Source organism: Lissotriton vulgaris, chromosome 2_1 (assembly GCF_964263255.1).
Source record: "Lissotriton vulgaris chromosome 2_1, aLisVul1.2, whole genome shotgun sequence".
NCBI classification, from domain to species: domain Eukaryota; kingdom Metazoa; phylum Chordata; class Amphibia; order Caudata; family Salamandridae; genus Lissotriton; species Lissotriton vulgaris.
In genome coordinates this window covers 631,173,202-631,193,265 of record NC_141687.1, presented here as the reverse complement: position 1 = coordinate 631,193,265, position 20,064 = coordinate 631,173,202, and positions in this window count along the sequence as shown.

The window sequence follows — 20,064 nt, the reverse complement described above, 5'->3', positions numbered from 1 at the left end:
GAATTGGCTTGGTAGTTTGGTCTGCCCTGTTCCCATGATGCACTGGGCCAGGGTCAGACTAATTTGCATATAGCCAAGTTCTGAGCTGGGATGGTGCAGTGAGCTAAAAAACGGTGATGGATCAAGCCCTGATCTTTGGACTGGGTAAGAGTGGTCTGCTTAATTCAGACACTCTGTTCATCACCACCCCCTTTTCTGAATCATTTTTGTCCACCATAAGCGTGGAAGGGTATACTCAGATGTGAGTCCCTAGCTCATTGCACCATCAGGATTCAAGCAAGCCGGGCCGAAGACGGCTGAAATGCCAGAAACCGGTCCCCGGTAGCTTGTTTCCTTCCCAGTATAAGAATTGGCTTGGTAGTTTGGTCTGCCCTGTTCCCATGATGCACTGGGCCAGGGTCAGACTAATTTGCATATAGCCAAGTTCTGAGCTGGGATGGTGCAGTGAGCTAAAAAACGGTGATGGATCAAGCCCTGATCTTTGGACTGGGTAAGAGTGGTCTGCTTAATTCAGACACTCTGTTCATCACCACCCCCTTTTCTGAATCATTTTTGTCCACCATAAGCGTGGAAGGGTATACTCAGATGTGAGTCCCTAGCTCATTGCACCATCAGGATTCAAGCAAGCCGGGCCGAAGACGGCTGAAATGCCAGAAACCGGTCCCCGGTAGCTTGTTTCCTTCCCAGTATAAGAATTGGCTTGGTAGTTTGGTCTGCCCTGTTCCCATGATGCACTGGGCCAGGGTCAGACTAATTTGCATATAGCCAAGTTCTGAGCTGGGATGGTGCAGTGAGCTAAAAAACGGTGATGGATCAAGCCCTGATCTTTGGACTGGGTAAGAGTGGTCTGCTTAATTCAGACACTCTGTTCATCACCACCCCCTTTTCTGAATCATTTTTGTCCACCATAAGCGTGGAAGGGTATACTCAGATGTGAGTCCCTAGCTCATTGCACCATCAGGATTCAAGCAAGCCGGGCCGAAGACGGCTGAAATGCCAGAAACCCGTCCCCGGTAGCTTGTTTCCTTCCCAGTATAAGAATTGGCTTGGTAGTTTGGTCTGCCCTGTTCCCATGATGCACTGGGCCAGGGTCAGACTAATTTGCATATAGCCAAGTTCTGAGCTGGGATGGTGCAGTGAGCTAAAAAACGGTGATGGATCAAGCCCTGATCTTTGGACTGGGTAAGAGTGGTCTGCTTAATTCAGACACTCTGTTCATCACCACCCCCTTTTCTGAATCATTTTTGTCCACCATAAGCGTGGAAGGGTATACTCAGATGTGAGTCCCTAGCTCATTGCACCATCAGGATTCAAGCAAGCCGGGCCGAAGACGGCTGAAATGCCAGAAACCGGTCCCCGGTAGCTTGTTTCCTTCCCAGTATAAGAATTGGTTTGGTAGTTTGGTCTGCCCTGTTCCCATGATGCACTGGGCCAGGGTCAGACTAATTTGCATATAGCCAAGTTCTGAGCTGGGATGGTGCAGTGAGCTAAAAAACGGTGATGGATCAAGCCCTGATCTTTGGACTGGGTAAGAGTGGTCTGCTTAATTCAGACACTCTGTTCATCACCACCCCCTTTTCGGAATCATTTTTGTCCACCATAAGCGTGGAAGGGTATACTCAGATGTGAGTCCCTAGCTCATTGCACCATCAGGATTCAAGCAAGCTGGGCCGAAGACGGCTGAAATGCCAGAAACCCGTCCCCGGTAGCTTGTTTCCTTCCCAGTATAAGAATTGGCTTGGTAGTTTGGTCTGCCCTGTTCCCATCATGCACTGGGCCAGGGTCAGACTAATTTGCATATAGCCAAGTTCTGAGCTGGGATGGTGCAGTGAGCTAAAAAACGGTGATGGATCAAGCCCTGATCTTTGGACTGGGTAAGAGTGGTCTGCTTAATTCAGACACTCTGTTCATCACCACCCCCTTTTCGGAATCATTTTTGTCCACCATAAGCGTGGAAGGGTATACTCAGATGTGAGTCCCTAGCTCATTGCACCATCAGGATTCAAGCAAGCCGGGCCGAAGACGGCTGAAATGCCAGAAACCCGTCCCCGGTAGCTTGTTTCCTTCCCAGTATAAGAATTGGCTTGGTAGTTTGGTCTGCCCTGTTCCCATGATGCACTGGGCCAGGGTCAGACTAATTTGCATATAGCCAAGTTCTGAGCTGGGATGGTGCAGTGAGCTAAAAAACGGTGATGGATCAAGCCCTGATCTTTGGACTGGGTAAGAGTGGTCTGCTTAATTCAGACACTCTGTTCATCACCACCCCCTTTTCTGAATCATTTTTGTCCACCATAAGCGTGGAAGGGTATACTCAGATGTGAGTCCCTAGCTCATTGCACCATCAGGATTCAAGCAAGCCGGGCCGAAGACGGCTGAAATGCCAGAAACCGGTCCCCGGTAGCTTGTTTCCTTCCCAGTATAAGAATTGGCTTGGTAGTTTGGTCTGCCCTGTTCCCATGATGCACTGGGCCAGGGTCAGACTAATTTGCATATAGCCAAGTTCTGAGCTGGGATGGTGCAGTGAGCTAAAAAACGGTGATGGATCAAGCCCTGATCTTTGGACTGGGTAAGAGTGGTCTGCTTAATTCAGACACTCTGTTCATCACCACCCCCTTTTCTGAATCATTTTTGTCCACCATAAGCGTGGAAGGGTATACTCAGATGTGAGTCCCTAGCTCATTGCACCATCAGGATTCAAGCAAGCCGGGCCGAAGACGGCTGAAATGCCAGAAACCCGTCCCCGGTAGCTTGTTTCCTTCCCAGTACAAGAATTGGCTTGGTAGTTTGGTCTGCCCTGTTCCCATGATGCACTGGGCCAGGGTCAGACTAATTTGCATATAGCCAAGTTCTGAGCTGGGATGGTGCAGTGAGCTAAAAAACGGTGATGGATCAAGCCCTGATCTTTGGACTGGGTAAGAGTGGTCTGCTTAATTCAGACACTCTGTTCATCACCACCCCCTTCTCTGAATCATTTTTGTCCACCATAAGCGTGGAAAGGTATACTCAGATGTGAGTCCCTAGCTCATTGCACCATCAGGATTCAAGCAAGCCGGGCCGAAGACGGCTGAAATGCCAGAAACCGGTCCCCGGTAGCTTGTTTCCTTCCCAGTATAAGAATTGGCTTGATAGTTTGGTCTGCCCTGTTCCCATGATGCACTGGGCCAGGGTCAGACTAATTTGCATATAGCCAAGTTCTGAGCTGGGATGGTGCAGTGAGCTAAAAAACGGTGATGGATCAAGCCCTGATCTTTGGACTGGGTAAGAGTGGTCTGCTTAATTCAGACACTCTGTTCATCACCACCCCCTTTTCTGAATCATTTTTGTCCACCATAAGCGTGGAAGGGTATACTCAGATGTGAGTCCCTAGCTCATTGCACCATCAGGATTCAAGCAAGCCGGGCCGAGGACGGCTGAAATGCCAGAAACCGGTCCCCGGTAGCTTGTTTCCTTCCCAGTTTAAGAATTGGCTTGGTAGTTTGGTCTGCCCTGTTCCCATGATGCACTGGGCCAGGGTCAGACTAATTTGCATATAGCCAAGTTCTGAGCTGGGATGGTGCAGTGAGCTAAAAAACGGTGATGGATCAAGCCCTGATCTTTGGACTGGGTAAGAGTGGTCTGCTTAATTCAGACACTCTGTTCATCACCACCCCCTTTTCTGAATCATTTTTGTCCACCATAAGCGTGGAAGGGTATACTCAGATGTGAGTCCCTAGCTCATTGCACCATCAGGATTCAAGCAAGCCGGGCCGAAGACGGCTGAAATGCCAGAAACCGGTCCCCGGTAGCTTGTTTCCTTCCCAGTACAAGAATTGGCTTGGTAGTTTGGTCTGCCCTGTTCCCATGATGCACTGGGCCAGGGTCAGACTAATTTGCATATAGCCAAGTTCTGAGCTGGGATGGTGCAGTGAGCTAAAAAACGGTGATGGATCAAGCCCTGATCTTTGGACTGGGTAAGAGTGGTCTGCTTAATTCAGACACTCTGTTCATCACCACCCCCTTTTCTGAATCATTTTTGTCCACCATAAGCGTGGAAGGGTATACTCAGATGTGAGTCCCTAGCTCATTGCACCATCAGGATTAAAGCAAGCCGGGCCGAAGACGGCTGAAATGCCAGAAACCGGTCCCCGGTAGCTTGTTTCCTTCCCAGTATAAGAATTGGCTTGGTAGTTTGGTCTGCCCTGTTCCCATGATGCACTGGGCCAGGGTCAGACTAATTTGCATATAGCAAAGTTCTGAGCTGGGATGGTGCTAAAAAACGGTGATGGATCAAGCCCTGATCTTTGGACTGGGTAAGAGTGGTCTGCTTAATTCAGACACTCTGTTCATCACCACCCTCTTTTCTGAATCATTTTTGTCCACCATAAGCGTGGAAGGGTATACTCAGATATGAGTCCCTAGCTCATTGCACCATCAGGATTCAAGCAAGCCGGGCCGAAGACGGCTGAAATGCCAGAAACACGTCCCCGGTAGCTTGTTTCCTTCCCAGTATAAGAATTGGCTTGGTAGTTTGGTCTGCCCTGTTCCCATGATGCACTGGGCCAGGGTCAGACTAATTTGCATATAGCCAAGTTCTGAGCTGGGATGGTGCAGTGAGCTAAAAAACGGTGATGGATCAAGCCCTGATCTTTGGACTGGGTAAGAGTGGTCTGCTTAATTCAGACACTCTGTTCATCACCACCCCCTTTTCTGAATCATTTTTGTCCACCATAAGCGTGGAAGGGTATACTCAGATGTGAGTCCCTAGCTCATTGCACCATCAGGATTCAAGCAAGCCGGGCCGAAGACGGCTGAAATGCCAGAAACCGGTCCCCGGTAGCTTGTTTCCTTCCCAGTATAAGAATTGGCTTGGTAGTTTGGTCTGCCCTGTTCCCATGATGCACTGGGCCAGGGTCAGACTAATTTGCATATAGCCAAGTTCTGAGCTGGGATGGTGCAGTGAGCTAAAAAACGGTGATGGATCAAGCCCTGATCTTTGGACTGGGTAAGAGTGGTCTGCTTAATTCAGACACTCTGTTCATCACCACCCCCATTTCTGAATCATTTTTGTCCACCATAAGCGTGGAAGGGTATACTCGGTGCAATGAGCTAGGGACTCACATCTATCAGGATTCAAGCAAGCCGGGCCGAAGACGGCTGAAATGCCAGAAACCGGTCCCCGGTAGCTTGTTTCCTTCCCAGTATAAGAATTGGCTTGGTAGTTTGGTCTGCCCTGTTCCCATGATGCACTGGGCCAGGGTCAGAGTAATTTGCATATAGCCAAGTTCTGAGCTGGGATGGTGCAGTGAGCTAAAAAACGGTGATGGATCAAGCCCTGATCTTTGGACTGGGTAAGAGTGGTCTGCTTAATTCAGACACTCTGTTCATCACCACCCCCTTTTTTGAATCATTTTTGTCCACCATAAGCGTGGAAGGGTATACTCAGATGTGAGTCCCTAGCTCATTGCACCATCAGGATTCAAGCAAGCCGGGCCGAAGACGGCTGAAATGCCAGAAACCGGTCCCCGGTAGCTTGTTTCCTTCCCAGTATAAGAATTGGCTTGGTAGTTTGGTCTGCCCTGTTCCCATGATGCACTGGGCCAGGATCAGACTAATTTGCATATAGCCAAGTTCTGAGCTGGGATGGTGCAGTGAGCTAAAAAACGGTGATGGATCAAGCCCTGATCTTTGGACTGGGTAAGAGTGGTCTGCTTAATTCAGACACTCTGTTCATCACCACCCGTTTTTCCGAATCATTTTTGTCCACCATAAGCGTGGAAGGGTATACTCAGATGTGAGTCCCTAGCTCATTGCACCATCAGGATTCAAGCAAGCCGGGCCGAAGACGGCTGAAATGCCAGAAACCAGTCCCTGGTAGCTTGTTTCCTTCCCAGTATAAGAATTGGCTTGGTAGTTTGGTCTGCCCTGCTCCCATGATGCACTGGGCCAGGGTCAGACTAATTTGCATATAGCCAAGTTCTGAGCTGGGATGGTGCAGTGAGCTAAAAAACGGTGATGGATCAAGCCCTGATCTTTGGACTGGGTAAGAGTGGTCTGCTTAATTCAGACACTCTGTTCATCACCACCCCCTTTTCTGAATCATTTTTGTCCACCATAAGCGTGGAAGGGTATAGTCAGATGTGAGTCCCTAGCTCATTGCACCATCAGGATTCAAGCAAGCCGGGCCGAAGACGGCTGAAATGCCAGAAACCGGTCCCCGGTAGCTTGTTTCCTTCCCAGTATAAGAATTGGCTTGGTAGTTTGGTCTGCCCTGTTCCCATGATGCACTGGGCCAGGGTCAGACTAATTTGCATATAGCCAAGTTCTGAGCTGGGATGGTGCAGTGAGCTAAAAAACGGTGATGGATCAAGCCCTGATCTTTGGACTGGGTAAGAGTGGTCTGCTTAATTCAGACACTCTGTTCATCACCACCCCCTTTTCTGAATCATTTTTGTCCACCATAAGCGTGGAAGGGTATACTCAGATGTGAGTCCCTAGCTCATTGCACCATCAGGATTCAAGCAAGCCGGGCCGAAGACGGCTGAAATGCCAGAAACCGGTCCCCGGTAGCTTGTTTCCTTCCCAGTACAAGAATTGGCTTGGTAGTTTGGTCTGCCCTGTTCCCATGATGCACTGGGCCAGGGTCAGACTAATTTGCATATAGCCAAGTTCTGAGCTGGGATGGTGCAGTGAGCTAAAAAACGGTGATGGATCAAGCCCTGATCTTTGGACTGGGTAAGAGTGGTCTGCTTAATTCAGACACTCTGTTCATCACCACCCCCTTTTCTGAATCATTTTTGTCCACCATAAGCGTGGAAGGGTATACTCAGATGTGAGTCCCTAGCTCATTGCACCATCAGGATTCAAGCAAGCCGGGCCGAAGACGGCTGAAATGCCAGAAACCGGTCCCCGGTAGCTTGTTTCCTTCCCAGTATAAGAATTGGCTTGGTAGTTTGGTCTGCCCTGTTCCCATGATGCACTGGGCCAGGGTCAGACTAATTTGCATATAGCAAAGTTCTGAGCTGGGATGGTGCAGTGAGCTAAAAAACGGTGATGGATCAAGCCCTGATCTTTGGACTGGGTAAGAGTGGTCTGCTTAATTCAGACACTCTGTTCATCACCACCCCCTTTTCTGAATCATTTTTGTCCACCATAAGCGTGGAAGGGTATACTCAGATATGAGTCCCTAGCTCATTGCACCATCAGGATTCAAGCAAGCCAGGCCGAAGACGGCTGAAATGCCAGAAACCCGTCCCCGGTAGCTTGTTTCCTTCCCAGTATAAGAATTGGCTTGGTAGTTCGGTCTGCCCTGTTCCCATGATGCACTGGGCCAGGGTCAGACTAATTTGCATATAGCCAAGTTCTGAGCTGGGATGGTGCAGTGAGCTAAAAAACGGTGATGGATCAAGCCCTGATCTTTGGACTGGGTAAGAGTGGTCTGCTTAATTCAGACACTCTGTTCATCACCACCCCCTTTTCTGAATCATTTTTGTCCACCATAAGCGTGGAAGGGTATACTCAGATGTGAGTCCCTAGCTCATTGCACCATCAGGATTCAAGCAAGCCGGGCCGAAGACGGCTGAAATGCCAGAAACCGGTCCCCGGTAGCTTGTTTCCTTCCCAGTATAAGAATTGGCTTGGTAGTTTGGTCTGCCCTGTTCCCATGATGCACTGGGCCAGGGTCAGACTAATTTGCATATAGCCAAGTTCTGAGCTGGGATGGTGCAGTGAGCTAAAAAACGGTGATGGATCAAGCCCTGATCTTTGGACTGGGTAAGAGTGGTCTGCTTAATTCAGACACTCTGTTCATCACCACCCCCTTTTCTGAATCATTTTTGTCCACCATAAGCGTGGAAGGGTATACTCAGATGTGAGTCCCTAGCTCATTGCACCATCAGGATTCAAGCAAGCCGAGCCGAAGACACCTGAAATGCCAGAAACCCGTCCCCGGTAGCTTGTTTCCTTCCCAGTATAAGAATTGGCTTGGTAGTTTGGTCTGCCCTGTTCCCATTATGCACTGGGCCAGGGTCAGACTAATTTGCATATAGCCAAGTTCTGAGCTGGGATGGTGCAGTGAGCTAAAAAACGGTGATGGATCAAGCCCTGATCTTTGGACTGGGTAAGAGTGGTCTGCTTAATTCAGACACTCTGTTCATCACCACCCCCTTTTCTGAATCATTTTTGTCCGCCATAAGCGTGGAAGGGTATACTCAGATGTGAGTCCCTAGCTCATTGCACCATCAGGATTCAAGCAAGCCGGGCCGAAGACGGCTGAAATGCCAGAAACCCGTCCCCGGTAGCTTGTTTCCTTCCCAGTACAAGAATTGGCTTGGTAGTTTGGTCTGCCCTGTTCCCATGATGCACTGGGCCAGGGTCAGACTAATTTGCATATAGCCAAGTTCTGAGCTGGGATGGTGCAGTGAGCTAAAAAACGGTGATGGATCAAGCCCTGATCTTTGGACTGGGTAAGAGTGGTCTGCTTAATTCAGACACTCTGTTCATCACCACCCCCTTTTCTGAATCATTTTTGTCCACCATAAGCGTGGAAGGGTATACTCAGATGTGAGTCCCTAGCTCATTGCACCATCAGGATTCAAGCAAGCCGGGCCGAAGACGGCTGAAATGCCGGAAACCGGTCCCCGGTAGCTTGTTTCCTTCCCAGTACAAGAATTGGCTTGGTAGTTTGGTCTGCCCTGTTCCCATGATGCACTGGGCCAGGGTCAGACTAATTTGCATATAGCCAAGTTCTGAGCTGGGATGGTGCAGTGAGCTAAAAAACGGTGATGGATCAAGCCCTGATCTTTGGACTGGGTAAGAGTGGTCTGCTTAATTCAGACACTCTGTTCATCACCACCCCCTTTTCTGAATCATTTTTGTCCACCATAAGCGTGGAAGGGTATACTCAGATGTGAGTCCCTAGCTCATTGCACCATCAGGATTCAAGCAAGCCGGGCCGAAGACGGCTGAAATGCCAGAAACCCGTCCCCGGTAGCTTGTTTCCTTCCCAGTATAAGAATTGGCTTGGTAGTTTGGTCTGCCCTGTTCCCATGATGCACTGGGCCAGGGTCAGACTAATTTGCATATAGCCAAGTTCTGAGCTGGGATGGTGCAGTGAGCTAAAAAACGGTGATGGATCAAGCCCTGATCTTTGGACTGGGTAAGAGTGGTCTGCTTAATTCAGACACTCTGTTCATCACCACCCCCTTTTCTGAATCATTTTTGTCCACCATAAGCGTGGAAGGGTATACTCAGATGTGAGTCCCTAGCTCATTGCACCATCAGGATTCAAGCAAGCCGGGCCGAAGACGGCTGAAATGCCAGAAACCGGTCCCCGGTAGCTTGTTTCCTTCCCAGTACAAGAATTGGCTTGGTAGTTTGGTCTGCCCTGTTCCCATGATGCACTGGGCCAGGGTCAGACTAATTTGCATATAGCCAAGTTCTGAGCTGGGATGGTGCAGTGAGCTAAAAAACGGTGATGAATCAAGCCCTGATCTTTGGACTGGGTAAGAGTGGTCTGCTTAATTCAGACACTCTGTTCATCACCACCCCCTTTTCTGAATCATTTTTGTCCACCATAAGCGTGGAAGGGTATACTCAGATGTGAGTCCCTAGCTCATTGCACCATCAGGATTCAAGCAAGCCGGGCCGAAGACGGCTGAAATGCCAGAAACCCGTCCCCGGTAGCTTGTTTCCTTCCCAGTACAAGAATTGGCTTGGTAGTTTGGTCTGCCCTGTTCCCATGATGCACTGGGCCAGGGTCAGACTAATTTGCATATAGCCAAGTTCTGAGCTGGGATGGTGCAGTGAGCTAAAAAACGGTGATGGATCAAGCCCTGATCTTTGGACTGGGTAAGAGTGGTCTGCTTAATTCAGACACTCTGTTCATCACCACCCCCTTTTCTGAATCATTTTTGTCCACCATAAGCGTGGAAGGGTATACTCAGATGTGAGTCCCTAGCTCATTGCACCATCAGGATTCAAGCAAGCCGGGCCGAAGACGGCTGAAATGCCAGAAACCCGTCCCCGGTAGCTTGTTTCCTTCCCAGTATAAGAATTGGCTTGGTAGTTTGGTCTGCCCTGTTCCCATGATGCACTGGGCCAGGGTCAGACTAATTTGCATATAGCCAAGTTCTGAGCTGGGATGGTGCAGTGAGCTAAAAAACGGTGATGGATCAAGCCCTGATCTTTGGACTGGGTAAGAGTGGTCTGCTTAATTCAGACACTCTGTTCATCACCACCCCCTTTTCTGAATCATTTTTGTCCACCATAAGCGTGGAAGGGTATACTCAGATGTGAGTCCCTAGCTCATTGCACCATCAGGATTCAAGCAAGCCGGGCCGAAGACGGCTGAAATGCCAGAAACCCGTCCCCGGTAGCTTGTTTCCTTCCCAGTACAAGAATTGGCTTGGTAGTTTGGTCTGCCCTGTTCCCATGATGCACTGGGCCAGGGTCAGACTAATTTGCATATAGCCAAGTTCTGAGCTGGGATGGTGCAGTGAGCTAAAAAACGGTGATGGATCAAGCCCTGATCTTTGGACTGGGTAAGAGTGGTCTGCTTAATTCAGACACTCTGTTCATCACCACCCCCTTTTCTGAATCATTTTTGTCCACCATAAGCGTGGAAGGGTATACTCAGATGTGAGTCCCTAGCTCATTGCACCATCAGGATTCAAGCAAGCCGGGCCGAAGACGGCTGAAATGCCAGAAACCGGTCCCCGGTAGCTTGTTTCCTTCCCAGTATAAGAATTGGCTTGGTAGTTTGGTCTGCCCTGTTCCCATGATGCACTGGGCCAGGGTCAGACTAATTTGCATATAGCCAAGTTCTGAGCTGGGATGGTGCAGTGAGCTAAAAAACGGTGATGGATCAAGCCCTGATCTTTGGACTGGGTAAGAGTGGTCTGCTTAATTCAGACACTCTGTTCATCACCACCCCCTTTTCTGAATCATTTTTGTCCACCATAAGCGTGGAAGGGTATACTCAGATGTGAGTCCCTAGCTCATTGCACCATCAGGATTCAAGCAAGCTGGGCCGAAGACGGCTGAAACGCCAGAAACCCGTCCCCGGTAGCTTGTTTCCTTCCCAGTATAAGAATTGGCTTGGTAGTTTGGTCTGCCCTGTTCCCATGATGCACTGGGCCAGGGTCAGACTAATTTGCATATAGCCAAGTTCTGAGCTGGGATGGTGCAGTGAGCTAAAAAACGGTGATGGATCAAGCCCTGATCTTTGGACTGGGTAAGAGTGGTCTGCTTAATTCAGACACTCTGTTCATCACCACCCCCTTTTCTGAATCATTTTTGTCCACCATAAGCGTGGAAGGGTATACTCAGATGTGAGTCCCTAGCTCATTGCACCATCAGGATTCAAGCAAGCCGGGCCGAAGACGGCTGAAATGCCAGAAACCGGTCCCCGGTAGCTTGTTTCCTTCCCAGTATAAGAATTGGTTTGGTAGTTTGGTCTGCCCTGTTCCCATGATGCACTGGGCCAGGGTCAGACTAATTTGCATATAGCCAAGTTCTGAGCTGGGATGGTGCAGTGAGCTAAAAAACGGTGATGGATCAAGCCCTGATCTTTGGACTGGGTAAGAGTGGTCTGCTTAATTCAGACACTCTGTTCATCACCACCCCCTTTTCGGAATCATTTTTGTCCACCATAAGCGTGGAAGGGTATACTCAGATGTGAGTCCCTAGCTCATTGCACCATCAGGATTCAAGCAAGCCGGGCCGAAGACGGCTGAAATGCCAGAAACCCGTCCCCGGTAGCTTGTTTCCTTCCCAGTATAAGAATTGGCTTGGTAGTTTGGTCTGCCCTGTTCCCATCATGCACTGGGCCAGGGTCAGACTAATTTGCATATAGCCAAGTTCTGAGCTGGGATGGTGCAGTGAGCTAAAAAACGGTGATGGATCAAGCCCTGATCTTTGGACTGGGTAAGAGTGGTCTGCTTAATTCAGACACTCTGTTCATCACCACCCCCTTTTCGGAATCATTTTTGTCCACCATAAGCGTGGAAGGGTATACTCAGATGTGAGTCCCTAGCTCATTGCACCATCAGGATTCAAGCAAGCCGGGCCGAAGACGGCTGAAATGCCAGAAACCCGTCCCCGGTAGCTTGTTTCCTTCCCAGTATAAGAATTGGCTTGGTAGTTTGGTCTGCCCTGTTCCCATGATGCACTGGGCCAGGGTCAGACTAATTTGCATATAGCCAAGTTCTGAGCTGGGATGGTGCAGTGAGCTAAAAAACGGTGATGGATCAAGCCCTGATCTTTGGACTGGGTAAGAGTGGTCTGCTTAATTCAGACACTCTGTTCATCACCACCCCCTTTTCTGAATCATTTTTGTCCACCATAAGCGTGGAAGGGTATACTCAGATGTGAGTCCCTAGCTCATTGCACCATCAGGATTCAAGCAAGCCGGGCCGAAGACGGCTGAAATGCCAGAAACCGGTCCCCGGTAGCTTGTTTCCTTCCCAGTATAAGAATTGGCTTGGTAGTTTGGTCTGCCCTGTTCCCATGATGCACTGGGCCAGGGTCAGACTAATTTGCATATAGCCAAGTTCTGAGCTGGGATGGTGCAGTGAGCTAAAAAACGGTGATGGATCAAGCCCTGATCTTTGGACTGGGTAAGAGTGGTCTGCTTAATTCAGACACTCTGTTCATCACCACCCCCTTTTCTGAATCATTTTTGTCCACCATAAGCGTGGAAGGGTATACTCAGATGTGAGTCCCTAGCTCATTGCACCATCAGGATTCAAGCAAGCCGGGCCGAAGACGGCTGAAATGCCAGAAACCCGTCCCCGGTAGCTTGTTTCCTTCCCAGTACAAGAATTGGCTTGGTAGTTTGGTCTGCCCTGTTCCCATGATGCACTGGGCCAGGGTCAGACTAATTTGCATATAGCCAAGTTCTGAGCTGGGATGGTGCAGTGAGCTAAAAAACGGTGATGGATCAAGCCCTGATCTTTGGACTGGGTAAGAGTGGTCTGCTTAATTCAGACACTCTGTTCATCACCACCCCCTTTTCTGAATCATTTTTGTCCACCATAAGCGTGGAAGGGTATACTCAGATGTGAGTCCCTAGCTCATTGCACCATCAGGATTCAAGCAAGCCGGGCCGAGGACGGCTGAAATGCCAGAAACCGGTCCCCGGTAGCTTGTTTCCTTCCCAGTTTAAGAATTGGCTTGGTAGTTTGGTCTGCCCTGTTCCCATGATGCACTGGGCCAGGGTCAGACTAATTTGCATATAGCCAAGTTCTGAGCTGGGATGGTGCAGTGAGCTAAAAAACGGTGATGGATCAAGCCCTGATCTTTGGACTGGGTAAGAGTGGTCTGCTTAATTCAGACACTCTGTTCATCACCACCCCCTTTTCTGAATCATTTTTGTCCACCATAAGCGTGGAAGGGTATACTCAGATGTGAGTCCCTAGCTCATTGCACCATCAGGATTCAAGCAAGCCGGGCCGAAGACGGCTGAAATGCCAGAAACCGGTCCCCGGTAGCTTGTTTCCTTCCCAGTACAAGAATTGGCTTGGTAGTTTGGTCTGCCCTGTTCCCATGATGCACTGGGCCAGGGTCAGACTAATTTGCATATAGCCAAGTTCTGAGCTGGGATGGTGCAGTGAGCTAAAAAACGGTGATGGATCAAGCCCTGATCTTTGGACTGGGTAAGAGTGGTCTGCTTAATTCAGACACTCTGTTCATCACCACCCCCTTTTCTGAATCATTTTTGTCCACCATAAGCGTGGAAGGGTATACTCAGATGTGAGTCCCTAGCTCATTGCACCATCAGGATTAAAGCAAGCCGGGCCGAAGACGGCTGAAATGCCAGAAACCGGTCCCCGGTAGCTTGTTTCCTTCCCAGTATAAGAATTGGCTTGGTAGTTTGGTCTGCCCTGTTCCCATGATGCACTGGGCCAGGGTCAGACTAATTTGCATATAGCAAAGTTCTGAGCTGGGATGGTGCAGTGAGCTAAAAAACGGTGATGGATCAAGCCCTGATCTTTGGACTGGGTAAGAGTGGTCTGCTTAATTCAGACACTCTGTTCATCACCACCCTCTTTTCTGAATCATTTTTGTCCACCATAAGCGTGGAAGGGTATACTCAGATATGAGTCCCTAGCTCATTGCACCATCAGGATTCAAGCAAGCCGGGCCGAAGACGGCTGAAATGCCAGAAACACGTCCCCGGTAGCTTGTTTCCTTCCCAGTATAAGAATTGGCTTGGTAGTTTGGTCTGCCCTGTTCCCATGATGCACTGGGCCAGGGTCAGACTAATTTGCATATAGCCAAGTTCTGAGCTGGGATGGTGCAGTGAGCTAAAAAACGGTGATGGATCAAGCCCTGATCTTTGGACTGGGTAAGAGTGGTCTGCTTAATTCAGACACTCTGTTCATCACCACCCCCTTTTCTGAATCATTTTTGTCCACCATAAGCGTGGAAGGGTATACTCAGATGTGAGTCCCTAGCTCATTGCACCATCAGGATTCAAGCAAGCCGGGCCGAAGACGGCTGAAATGCCAGAAACCGGTCCCCGGTAGCTTGTTTCCTTCCCAGTACAAGAATTGGCTTGGTAGTTTGGTCTGCCCTGTTCCCATGATGCACTGGGCCAGGGTCAGACTAATTTGCATATAGCCAAGTTCTGAGCTGGGATGGTGCAGTGAGCTAAAAAACGGTGATGGATCAAGCCCTGATCTTTGGACTGGGTAAGAGTGGTCTGCTTAATTCAGACACTCTGTTCATCACCACCCCCTTTTCTGAATCATTTTTGTCCACCATAAGCGTGGAAGGGTATACTCAGATGTGAGTCCCTAGCTCATTGCACCATCAGGATTCAAGCAAGCCGGGCCGAAGACGGCTGAAATGCCAGAAACCGGTCCCCGGTAGCTTGTTTCCTTCCCAGTACAAGAATTGGCTTGGTAGTTCGGTCTGCCCTGTTCTCATGATGCACTGGGCCAGGGTCAGACTAATTTGCATATAGCCAAGTTCTGAGCTGGGATGGTGCAGTGAGCTAAAAAACGGTGATGGATCAAGCCCTGATCTTTGGACTGGGTAAGAGTGGTCTGCTTAATTCAGACACTCTGTTCATCACCACCCCCTTTTCTGAATCATTTTTGTCCACCATAAGCGTGGAAGGGTATACTCAGATGTGAGTCCCTAGCTCATTGCACCATCAGGATTCAAGCAAGCCGGGCCGAAGACGGCTGAAATGCCAGAAACCGGTCCCCGGTAGCTTGTTTCCTTCCCAGTACAAGAATTGGCTTGGTAGTTTGGTCTGCCCTGTTCCCATGATGCACTGGGCCAGGGTCAGACTAATTTGCATATAGCCAAGTTCTGAGCTGGGATGGCGCAGTGAGCTAAAAAACGGTGATGGATCAAGCTCTGATCTTTGGACTGGGTAAGAGTGGTCTGCTTAATTCAGACACTCTGTTCATCACCACCCCCTTTTCTGAATCATTTTTGTCCACCATAAGCGTGGAAGGGTATACTCAGATGTGAGTCCCTAGCTCATTGCACCATCAGGATTCAAGCAAGCCGGGCCGAAGACGGCTGAAATGCCAGGAACCGGTCCCCAGTAGCTTGTTTCCTTCCCAGTATAAGAATTGGCTTGGTAGTTTGGTCTGCCCTGTTCCCATGATGCACTGGGCCAGGGTCAGACTAATTTGCATATAGCCAAGTTCTGAGCTGGGATGGTGCAGTGAGCTAAAAAACGGTGATGGATCAAGCCCTGATCTTTGGACTGGGTAAGAGTGGTCTGCTTAATTCAGACACTCCGTTCATCACCACCCCCTTTTCTGAATCATTTTTGTCCACCATAAGCGTGGAAGGGTATACTCCGATGTGAGTCCCTAGCTCATTGCACCATCAGGATTCAAGCAAGCCGGGCCGAAGACGGCTGAAATGCCAGAAACCGGTCCCCGGTAGCTTGTTTCCTTCCCAGTATAAGAATTGGCTTGGTAGTTTGGTCTGCCCTGTTCCCATGATGCACTGGGCCAGGGTCAGACTAATTTGCATATAGCCAAGTTCTGAGCTGGGATGGTGCAGTGAGCTAAAAAACGGTGATGGATCAAGCCCTGATCTTTGGACTGGGTAAGAGTGGTCTGCTTAATTCAGACACTCCGTTCATCACCACCCCCTTTTCTGAATCATTTTTGTCCACCATAAGCGTGGAAGGGTATACTCAGATGTGAGTCCCTAGCTCATTGCACCATCAGGATTCAAGCAAGCCGGGCCGAAGACGGCTGAAATGCCAGAAACCGGTCCCCGGTAGCTTGTTTCCTTCCCAGTATAAGAATTGGCTTGGTAGTTTGGTCTGCCCTGTTCCCATGATGCACTGGGCCAGGGTCAGACTAATTTGCATATAGCCAAGTTCTGAGCTGGGATGGTGCAGTGAGCTAAAAAACGGTGATGGATCAAGCCCTGATCTTTGGACTGGGTAAGAGTGGTCTGCTTAATTCAGACACTCCGTTCATCACCACCCCCTTTTCTGAATCATTTTTGTCCACCATAAGCGTGGAAGGGTATACTCAGATGTGAGTCCCTAGCTCATTGCACCATCAGGATTCAAGCAAGCCGGGCCGAAGACGGCTGAAATGCCAGAAACCGGTCCCCGGTAGCTTGTTTCCTTCCCAGTATAAGAATTGGCTTGGTAGTTTGGTCTGCCCTGTTCCCATGATGCACTGGGCCAGGGTCAGACTAATTTGCATATAGCCAAGTTCTGAGCTGGGATGGTGCAGTGAGCTAAAAAACGGTGATGGATCAAGCCCTGATCTTTGGACTGGGTAAGAGTGGTCTGCTTAATTCAGACACTCTGTTCATCACCACCCCCTTTTCTGAATCATTTTTGTCCACCATAAGCGTGGAAGGGTATACTCAGATGTGATTCCCTAGCTCATTGCACCATCAGGATTCAAGCAAGCCGGGCCGAAGACGGCTGAAATGCCAGAAACCGGTCCCCGGTAGCTTGTTTCCTTCCCAGTATAAGAATTGGCTTGGTAGTTTGGTCTGCCCTGTTCCCATGATGCACTGGGCCAGGGTCAGACTAATTTGCATATAGCCAAGTTCTGAGCTGGGATGGTGCAGTGAGCTAAAAAACGGTGATGGATCAAGCCCTGATCTTTGGACTGGGTAAGAGTGGTCTGCTTAATTCAGACACTCTGTTCATCACCACCCCCTTTTCTGAATCATTTTTGTCCACCATAAGCGTGGAAGGGTATACTCAGATGTGAGTCCCTAGCTCATTGCACCATCAGGATTCAAGCAAGCCGGGCCGAAGACGGCTGAAATGCCAGAAACCGGTCCCCGGTAGCTTGTTTCCTTCCCAGTATAAGAATTGGCTTGGTAGTTTGGTCTGCCCTGTTCCCATGATGCACTGGGCCAGGGTCAGACTAATTTGCATATAGCCAAGTTCTGAGCTGGGATGGTGCAGTGAGCTAAAAAACGGTGATGGATCAAGCCCTGATCTTTGGACTGGGTAAGAGTGGTCTGCTTAATTCAGACACTCTGTTCATCACCACCCCCTTTTCTGAATCATTTTTGTCCACCATAAGCGTGGAAGGGTATACTCGGTGCAATGAGCTAGGGACTCACATCTATCAGGATTCAAGCAAGCCGGGCCGAAGACGGCTGAAATGCCAGAAACCGGTCCCCGGTAGCTTGTTTCCTTCCCAGTATAAGAATTGGCTTGGTAGTTTGGTCTGCCCTGTTCCCATGATGCACTGGGCCAGGGTCAGAGTAATTTGCATATAGCCAAGTTCTGAGCTGGGATGGTGCAGTGAGCTAAAAAACGGTGATGGATCAAGCCCTGATCTTTGGACTGGGTAAGAGTGGTCTGCTTAATTCAGACACTCTGTTCATCACCACCCCCTTTTCTGAATCATTTTTGTCCACCATAAGCGTGGAAGGGTATACTCAGATGTGAGTCCCTAGCTCATTGCACCATCAGGATTCAAGCAAGCCGGGCCGAAGACGGCTGAAATGCCAGAAACCGGTCCCCGGTAGCTTGTTTCCTTCCCAGTACAAGAATTGGCTTGGTAGTTTGGTCTGCCCTGTTCCCATGATGCACTGGGCCAGGGTCAGACTAATTTGCATATAGCCAAGTTCTGAGCTGGGATGGTGCAGTGAGCTAAAAAACGGTGATGGATCAAGCCCTGATCTTTGGACTGGGTAAGAGTGGTCTGCTTAATTCAGACACTCTGTTCATCACCACCCCCTTTTCTGAATCATTTTTGTCCACCATAAGCGTGGAAGGGTATACTCAGATGTGAGTCCCTAGCTCATTGCACCATCAGGATTCAAGCAAGCCGGGCCGAAGACGGCTGAAATGCCAGAAACCGGTCCCCGGTAGCTTGTTTCCTTCCCAGTATAAGAATTGGCTTGGTAGTTTGGTCTGCCCTGTTCCCATGATGCACTGGGCCAGGGTCAGACTAATTTGCATATAGCAAAGTTCTGAGCTGGGATGGTGCAGTGAGCTAAAAAACGGTGATGGATCAAGCCCTGATCTTTGGACTGGGTAAGAGTGGTCTGCTTAATTCAGACACTCTGTTCATCACCACCCCCTTTTCTGAATCATTTTTGTCCACCATAAGCGTGGAAGGGTATACTCAGATATGAGTCCCTAGCTCATTGCACCATCAGGATTCAAGCAAGCCGGGCCGAAGACGGCTGAAATGCCAGAAACACGTCCCCGGTAGCTTGTTTCCTTCCCAGTATAAGAATTGGCTTGGTAGTTTGGTCTGCCCTGTTCCCATGATGCACTGGGCCAGGGTCAGACTAATTTGCATATAGCCAAGTTCTGAGCTGGGATGGTGCAGTGAGCTAAAAAACGGTGATGGATCAAGCCCTGATCTTTGGACTGGGTAAGAGTGGTCTGCTTAATTCAGACACTCTGTTCATCACCACCCCCTTTTCTGAATCATTTTTGTCCACCATAAGCGTGGAAGGGTATACTCAGATGTGAGTCCCTAGCTCATTGCACCATCAGGATTCAAGCAAGCCGGGCCGAAGACGGCTGAAATGCCAGAAACCGGTCCCCGGTAGCTTGTTTCCTTCCCAGTACAAGAATTGGCTTGGTAGTTCGGTCTGCCCTGTTCTCATGATGCACTGGGCCAGGGTCAGACTAATTTGCATATAGCCAAGTTCTGAGCTGGGATGGTGCAGTGAGCTAAAAAACGGTGATGGATCAAGCCCTGATCTTTGGACTGGGTAAGAGTGGTCTGCTTAATTCAGACACTCTGTTCATCACCACCCCCTTTTCTGAATCATTTTTGTCCACCATAAGCGTGGAAGGGTATACTCAGATGTGAGTCCCTAGCTCATTGCACCATCAGGATTCAAGCAAGCCGGGCCGAAGACGGCTGAAATGCCAGAAACCGGTCCCCGGTAGCTTGTTTCCTTCCCAGTATAAGAATTGGCTTGATAGTTTGGTCTGCCCTGTTCCCATGATGCACTGGGCCAGGGTCAGACTAATTTGCATATAGCCAAGTTCTGAGCTGGGATGGTGCAGTGAGCTAAAAAACGGTGATGGATCAAGCCCTGATCTTTGGACTGGGTAAGAGTGGTCTGCTTAATTCAGACACTCTGTTCATCACCACCCCCTTTTCTGAATCATTTTTGTCCACCATAAGCGTGGAAGGGTATACTCAGATGTGAGTCCCTAGCTCATTGCACCATCAGGATTCAAGCAAGCCGGGCCGAAGACGGCTGAAATGCCAGAAACCCGTCCCCGGTAGCTTGTTTCCTTCCCAGTTTAAGAATTGGCTTGGTAGTTTGGTCTGCCCTGTTCCCATGATGCACTGGGCCAGGGTCAGACTAATTTGCATATAGCCAAGTTCTGAGCTGGGATGGTGCAGTGAGCTAAAAAACGGTGATGGATCAAGCCCTGATCTTTGGACTGGGTAAGAGTGGTCTGCTTAATTCAGACACTCTGTTCATCACCACCCCCTTTTCTGAATCATTTTTGTCCACCATAAGCGTGGAAGGGTATACTCAGATGTGAGTCCCTAGCTCATTGCACCATCAGGATTCAAGCAAGCCGGGCCGAAGACGGCTGAAATGCCAGAAACCGGTCCCCGGTAGCTTGTTTCCTTCCCAGTACAAGAA